The 8,486-nt window shown below is 34.6% G+C and overlaps 1 pseudogene; it reads right to left on the bottom strand.

Moving 5' to 3' along the window:
- Positions 1-7,556: 7,556 nt before the first annotated feature.
- Positions 7,557-8,120, bottom strand: LOC132018724 (large ribosomal subunit protein uL10-like; annotated as a pseudogene).
- Positions 8,121-8,486: the final 366 nt, after the last annotated feature.

Genomic DNA, 8,486 nt, shown 5'->3' on the forward strand with positions numbered 1-8,486 from the left:
AAATGTCAATATTCCCAAAATTAATTTATAAATTATCATAATCCCAAATAAAATTCTAACCTGGTTTTTAAATTTTAAAATTATCATAAGTATAGGAATTCTCTGATAATAACTAAGGCAACTATTTGGAGAAGGGGGCATTGTTTAACATATACTATAATGTCACATAACAAAAATATTCTGAAAATGACATAGAAAAAGAAAAATATATAAGATAGAGTCCAGAAATAAAGCCCAGGGTATATGCAAATTTAACATATGAGAAAGTTATTATCTCAATTCAAAAACAAAATAAAAAACTTAAATAATTCTGGTTCAAGCTGCTATTCATGAAACGAGATATGTATTTGGACCTTTTTTTACACACCATAAGCAAAATAAATTTTAGGTTTATAAGAATTTTTCTTTAAAACTATAAAAGTAAAATAGAGGAAAATTTAGGAGAATAAATATATAATCCAGGGATCAGGCAGCTCTTTTTAATCAGGGTTGGAAATTTAGAAGCTAAAAAATGAAAGAGCACCATTATTCCTTGCTTTTATGTAATTTTAAGATAGGTAAACGATATCACAAACCAAGTCAAAAATTAAATTATAATTTGGGGAAAATATTTACCATGAATTTGACAAATATATCATATTCAATTAAAAAAATAATCTAATAGAAAAAATAGCCAAAATTTAGTAGCTTTGAACTGCATTATCTCATTTCCCATGCCTGCCCAGATCTTGAATTTCTGTGACCAGATACCAACACTAAAAAACTCTATGTGGGATGCTTGAAACCATGTAATAGCCCTCCCAAAAAATATCACTGATCAGATTACACTTGGAGGATTTTGTTCTATTCTAAGAGTTATAATATGGAGTGAAGCGCTCAAAAATAAATTTGTATTTATGTAAACAGACATAAAATATATGGAAACCACATCACTAAAGAATGATAGAATTCAAGAGTAGAAAAGTATGAGGAACATAGAACTGACTTCAGATATTTTATTACCTTTTTTTTCCATGAGCTAAAAGCCTTAAAATGTCCTCGGTATTCCATAATCAAACATTCAAGTGACATTTGGGTGACTGTTTTCCAAAATAGAGTATTCAATATTAATATTCTGTGTCAAAGTTTAGACTTTGTTTCAGTCTAATATTTTTTCTATTTTCTCCTTTATACAGCTTCCAAGGATGTAAGTTCCCTTCCACTGATTTCCACAGTGTTCTTAATAGTGTATTTAATGGAGTAATGACAATTTATCAAAAATCTCTTCTTGAGCCTAAGCCAGGTTATGTATGGATGATTGGTCTCTCCTATTACAAGTCTCTGTAATAAATAAGTATCTGTTAAAAAGTAAATGTTGCCTGACACAAACTATAATCCCTAAAAAGTATTTGTATATTATCCATCAACTTGAATAGCACATAGTAAGTAACAGAAACCCAAAGTTGTAAGAAAAGAGGGAAAGTTATACTAATTATATTATTAGTTCATTAAAAATAGTATAATAATATTTAATTCTGTTATTCCTTCTTTATTAGTTGCAAATTTTACAGCCAGAAGGAATTCTTATTGACTTCTGGTTATCCTGACTTCTATTTATACTGAAAAGGAAGGATAAATGTTCGATCCTTTCCCATTATTTACCAGTTTTGTAGTTATCTTCATAGAAGATCTTGTACATATTTTATTAGATTTTTACCTAAGTATTTTACTTGGGTGGCAGTACTAATGTAAATAATACTGTGTTTTTAAATTCAAATTATATTTGCTCACTTATGGTATGTAGATAAGTGATTGGCTTTTGAATATTAACCTTATGTCATGCAAACTTGCTATGACTGCTTATTAGGTCCATAGGGTTTTTTATGGGATTCTTTCAGATTTTCTTACAGATGATCATGTCCTCTGCCAACACACAGTTTTAGTTCTGTCTTCACGGTATATATATATATATCTTTTCTTTTACCCTTTTTTTAAAAACTTTTTTCTTTTAAACATTTTGTTTATTTATTTGAGAGAGAGAAAAAATGAGCAGTGGGGAGGAGCAAAGGGAAAGAGAGAGAGAGAAAGAGAACCAGACTCCCTGCTGAGCAGGAAGCCTGATGTGGGGCTTGATTCCAGGACCCTGGGGTCATGACCTGAGCTGCAGGCAGACGTTTAATTGACTGACCCCCAGAGGCCCTTCTTTTTCCCTTTTCTTATCTTATTACATTAGCTAGGGCTTCCAGTACAACGTTGAAAAGCCCAGTGAAGTGAAAATATCTTTATCTTGTTTCTAACGTTAACAGACAAACTTTCAGTTTTAAAATATTAACTATGGGGGCGCCTGGGTGGCTCAGTGGGTTAAGCCTCCGTTTTCAGCTCAGGTCATGATCTCAGGGTCCTGGGTTCGAGCCCCACATCGGGCTCTCTGCTCAGCTGGGAGCCTGCTTCCTTGCCTCTCTCTGCCTGCCTCTCTGCCTACTTGTGATTTCTCTTTCTCTCTCTGCCAAATAAATAAATAAAATCATATATATATATAGAGAGAGAGAGAGTATGATACTAGGTGTGATTTTTCATTGATGTTCATTATCAAATTGAGGAAGTTTCCCTCTATTCCAAACTTACTGAAAGTTTTTATCATAGGTGAGTGTTCTATTTTGTCCAGTGTCTTTTCTGCATTTTATGTATGTATTCTGTGGAGGTAATAGATTACATATTTGATTTTCAAAATGTTGAACCAACCTTGCATACCTGGAATAAATCCCACTTATTTGTAGTATATCATTCTTTTTATACATTGTTGGATTCTATTTGCTAATATTTTGTTAAGGATGTTTGCATATATGTTCATGAGACATATGGATCTATAGATTTCATTTATGTTAACATTTTTGTGGGGCTTTGGTATTATGGTAATGATAGCCTCATAGAATAAGTTAGGAAGTAACCCTTCTACTTCTGTTTTATGGGAAGAGATTGCATAGAACTGGTATAATTTCTTAAATGTTTGGTAGAATTCACCAGTGAGCACATCTAAGCCTGTAATCTTCTGTTTGGGAAAGTTAATAGTATTAATTCAATTTCTTTAATGGATAAAATTCTATTCAGACTGTCTATTTCTTTTTATTGGAATTTTAGCAGATTCTGTCTTTTGAAGAATTGGTCCATTACTTTTAGGCTATCTAATTTGTGGGCATAGAGTAGTTAATCTTACCCTCTTTTTATTCTTTTAGTCTCCATGGGATCTAAAGTGGAGATTAAACACACAAAAATGTAAGAACCTCCCCAAACTAGAATCCTTATGGAGATTTTATCTCTCAGGCTTGACCACTCTGAGACTTCAGCAACTTGTTGATTACATTTCAGGTTATCCCACCCCAATAGTGGTTCCCACAAAGGTGGGTGTCTGCTCTCGTAAATGGTTATTACCTGTCTGCCTGTCTGTCTCTTCAACTTTGGAACCAGAGGTTTAGATCCTTGACAGGTCTAAAAATCTTGTTGATTTTTCAATTTGTTCAACTTATTGTAAAGATGAAGTAGCAACTCCTAAGTTGCTTGAATGACCAGAAATCAGCAGTCCCAATCTATTTTTTTATTCCAATATATCTTTCAAAGATATTTATAAATTAAGGAAAAGTTGTTTTAATTTTTTTTTAATTTTTATACCTTATATACCATTTCTCATCATTTTTCTTGTTTCTAAAAGATTTCCTTTTACATTTCTTATAGAACTAGTCCAGTGTTATTTAATATTTTACTTTTATGTCTTTAAATGCCTTTATTTCTTCTTCATTTTTGAAAGATATTTTCAGTGTGTTCAGAATTAGAATTCTGAATTGAATTCTAATTGAATTCTGAAAGAATTGACAGTTTCTTTCTCTCAGTATTTTAAAGATGTTGCTTGGGACCCGTGGGTGGCTCAGTTGGTTGGATGACTGCCTTTGGCTCAGGTCATGATCCCGGAGTCCCGTAATCGAGTCCCATATGGGGCTCTCAGCTCCATGGGGAGTCTGCTTCTCCCTCTGACTTTCTCCTCTCTCATGTTCTCTCTCACTGTCTCTCTCTCAAATAAATAAATAAAATCTTTAAAAAAAATAAAGATGTTGCTTTACTGTCTTTTGGCTTGCATTTAAAAATTCAACAAATGATTAATCAAGACCCATCAAACACTATCAAACAGTAGTATAAATTTGAACTGATCACATCCTAAGAAGATAACAATTCATCCCTTTTCTTAGGCTGAAGAATTCTTGGAGGCAGTGTGCTGATGATTAAAGCAGAAGCCCCATATACAAAAGGGACTATACTATGACTAATAAAAGAGATATATTTAAGAAACCCAACCATGATGTATAGCACAGAATATCTAAACTCAAATAGATGTAGTATTTGCTCAATCAGTTTTCACTCTAAGACTAAGTTCACAGATAAACTGATCTAACATTTACTTCATATAACATGATTGTACCAGCCACCTGCTCAGTTTACAAATTATCAAAAATTCCCTAAGGCTCCCAAACACCATATATATATCCTTACATAACTTCTCTCATTTTAAGGTATTTCATAGACCCTAAGAAAGAAAAAGAAAAAGAAGTAAGAAAGAAAGAAACAAACAAACAAGAAATTTCATGGATTCTCTGAGGAGCTTTTCTCTTCATGTAGCAAGCACAATAGATCTAACTTTATTTATTTATTTACATACATCACATGTATACTAAAACTTTTAGTCCCCTGTTGTGGTAGGCTGAATAATGACCCCTCCATAATGTTTGGGAATGTGAATAAATAACCACATCTGGCAAAAGGGACTTTTCAGATGTGATTGAGGATCTTGAGATGGGAAGGCTATCTAGATTATCCAAGTGAGCCCATTATAATCACAAGGGTCCTTGTAAGAAAGGGGCTAAAGAGTCTTAAACACACAGAAGACAATGTGACACGGGAAGCAGAGGGACAGAGAGAGAAAGGGACATTAAAAGCTGTCACGGTGTTGACTTTGAATATGGAAAAAGTATCAATGAACAAGGAATGTAGGTGACCTTTAAGACTGAAAAAGGCAAGAAAACAGATTCTCTCCTAAGGCCTCCAGCCTTGTGAAACTATTTTAGACTTCTGACCTCCCGAACTAAGAGATAATAAATTTGTGTGGTTTTAAACCTATAAATGTGTGGTCATTTGTTCTAACAGTAATAAGGAGCTAATATTTCGTTTTAAGATTTTATTTATCTATTTATTTGACAGAAAGAGACACAACGAGAGAGGGAACACAAGCAGGTGCAGTGGGAGAGGGAGAAGCAGGCTTCTGGCTGAGTAGAGAGCCTGATGCAAGGCTCAATTCCAGGACCCTGGGATGATGACTTGAACCAAAGGCAGATGCTTAAGGACTGAGTTACCCAGGCACCCCTTGTTTCTACTTTATGAGATTCATTCTTTGCACCAATCCCAATATCAACAAAGTCTATTTTATAATATGTCCCATCCTTCCCAGGTCCCAGCTTTTTCAGGTTAAAAGAGAAACTGGAGTGTGCTTTAAAATGATTGTTTGAATTCTACTTTCATTAATGTCTTGCTTTTTGTTTGATGTGTTTCCTTGTTTTTTTCCTCTCTCATGAGGAGGAATTTGTTCACAATTCAAACAAATGAAATATTAAATAATTTATTATGCCTGTGAACGTCTCAATTTCTTCTCCAATACATTTTCTTTCTCCATTTTATATATTCTAAAATAATGCCATAATTTATTCTACTATCTAGGCTTCGAATCACCAAACAGTAGCCGCATCATATGCCATACACATGTGTTCTATGAGCTAATATTCAACACACACCTACACACACACACACACAAACACACAGACACTAATCTCAACAAAATAAGTGTTATATTATCCCAGTTTTACAGATGATATGACTGAGAATTAGAGAAATTTAAAAGTTAAATAGTTGAGAGAAGGCTGCTGGAATATCAAACAGTAGATATCACAATTGAAACAAATGTCTCTTATACTCATAAGACAATAATTTTGCCAAAGTCACTAGACTTTTTTAGTTCAAATTTCTAATCATAAAATTTTGTGTTTTTTAAATAGCATCTCTTTAAAAGAAAAAATAAAAGCTCTTTCAATCCATTCTACGTTTAGAAACAGTTCAGTTCAGTGGTTAGTGGTACATGTCCGGAATCAGACAGCAGGGGTTCCAATCTCAGTTTTATTAAATGTGTACAACCTTGTCCAAATTATTTGTAACTCACTTAGACTATCTTTGCATATAATAAGATTTTAATAAATGTTAAATATTTTTATTCAAGCAATCGTCTCTTTATCTTACATTCTTATTATTTTCCCCATGAATTAGGTCACAATTTTACTGCTATATTGCCTCCAGTCTTGACCTGGCACCTTTGACAGAGCAGTTGCCCACAAAACACAAATACAGGGGTGCCTGGGTGGCTCAGTGGGTTAAGGTCTCTGCCTTTTGCACAGGTCATAATCCCGGGGTCCTGGGATGGAGCCCCACATCGGGCTTCACTGATAGGCAGGGAGCCTGCTTCCTCCTCTCTCTCTGCCTACTTGTGATCTCTCTCTTTGTCAAATAAATCAATAAAATCTTAAAAAAATACACACAAATACAATTTCATTGTATACTTGAATTTTTACTTGAATGATTTCTGAAACTCAATTAAAAGAGACTATGAGGATTCTATCTGATTTTAATTCTTGACCCAGGGCCAGGACAGAGGGATGAGTCACAGTCAAATTTTAGTGAAAAAACTCAATAGCAACTCAACTTCTGCTCTTCCAATTTTCTGCAGAAGAAACAACTTAACAACGCTCCTTCTCTCTTTTCTCAACAGGAAACTTTTCTTATCAACTTGGGAACATTCATATATCTTTTTTTTTTCTTATAAATAGTAAAGAAAGAATATAAAATCTCTTTCCACAGCATGAGACTTTGAACTACCTCTTTTACTTATTCTTTAAACAGATATACTCTAAACATTTTTGGTATTTAAAATAAACTCTCCCAGAAATAAGAACCTTGTTTTAGGTAGCTAATATTTTCTGATTATCTAACTTTTGAGAATATTTCTATTTTAATGAAAAAAATTGCATCTTTTTACACAACTATGAAGGAAAGATTGTTTCCTCAAGGGGAAAAAAATCCCTTTAAAAAAAAATAGAGCGGTGTGATAGGGCCAGAGGGAGAAGGAGAGAGAGAGAATCTTAAGCTGGCTCCATGCCCAACACAGCCCAACATGGGGCTGGCTCTATCTCACAACTTTGAGATCATGACCTGAGCCAAAATCAAGAGTCAGATGCTTAACTGACTGAGGTACCCAGATGCACCCCCCCCCAAATTCCCTTTTAACCACTCTGCCAAGGTTCTTTGTGTTCTCGCCCTACCAGAATTGTTAATAAAATCTTCCACTACTTTTTCTTCAACTCTCTACTTTAAGCAATTGTCCACTTACTTTTCCTCAGAGGATCTTTGTTTTGTTTTATCTATTTCTAAACATGTCATCTAATTATTCTCATTTATTGCCTTGTACTACTTACATATCTATAGTTCATTTTTTAAAAGAGAAGTAAGCCTTTATTTCCTTGCCTCACAAATAAAGCTGACTGAGTTGGTTGCTTTATTGGTGATGGGTCAAAGAGACCAAATCCCACATCCTCACCTGATGCCTCTGACTCTTCTTTCATTTCAGCCTTGCCTGGAACAGCAGCAGCAGCAGAAGCAGCTGCAGGAGAAGCTATGGTGGCAGTGGCCACAGGAGTGGCAGCCACAAAAGCAGGTGGGTCAGCCAAGAAGATCATGATCTGTTCAGCAAGTTGAGCATGTGTATCAGCGTCCACAAAGGCAGAACCCATTTGTATCCACAGATAATAGAACAGGGTATGGATGCAACAGCAGAATAACCAATCTGCTAATATACACTAGCAACATGGCAAACACCCTCAAGGAACTGAGAATGCAGCTTCCTCCTTGATGTCAAGCACTTCAGGGTCATAGATGCTGCCATCTTCAAACACCTGCTGGATGATCAGCCCAAAGGAGAAAGGGGAGATGTTCAGTAGGATAGCTGTGCTGGTTCCCATTTTGTCTCCAGTCTTAATCAGTTGCACATCACTCAGTATTTAAGTGATTCCCGGGAGATTTAGGAATAGTGATTTCTACTCCTATTTTAGCAATTTTCCTATTGCTTTGCAGTTGTGTTCCATTTGTTGTTGTTTTTTTTCTCATGAAAGCGTGAATTTTTCCAGAGCAAGAATAATCTTTGTTAGTATCCTGTGTGCTACATTGCTTCTCAGCCTTTTTAGTCCAGAAAAAAAAAAAACAACACTAATATGTACTTATTTCTTTTCTCTGTTGAATATTTCATAATCCATCAATGTGTGTTCAGCCTCTTCAAAACCATAAAACAACCCTTGAAGAGAGGATTATTATTACCCCTATTATACTCCATAGGTGCAGAGAAATGTTGGTTCACCATGGAGTGCAAA

The sequence above is a fragment of the Mustela nigripes genome, chromosome 5, assembly GCF_022355385.1.
Source record: "Mustela nigripes isolate SB6536 chromosome 5, MUSNIG.SB6536, whole genome shotgun sequence".
Lineage (NCBI taxonomy): Eukaryota > Metazoa > Chordata > Mammalia > Carnivora > Mustelidae > Mustela > Mustela nigripes.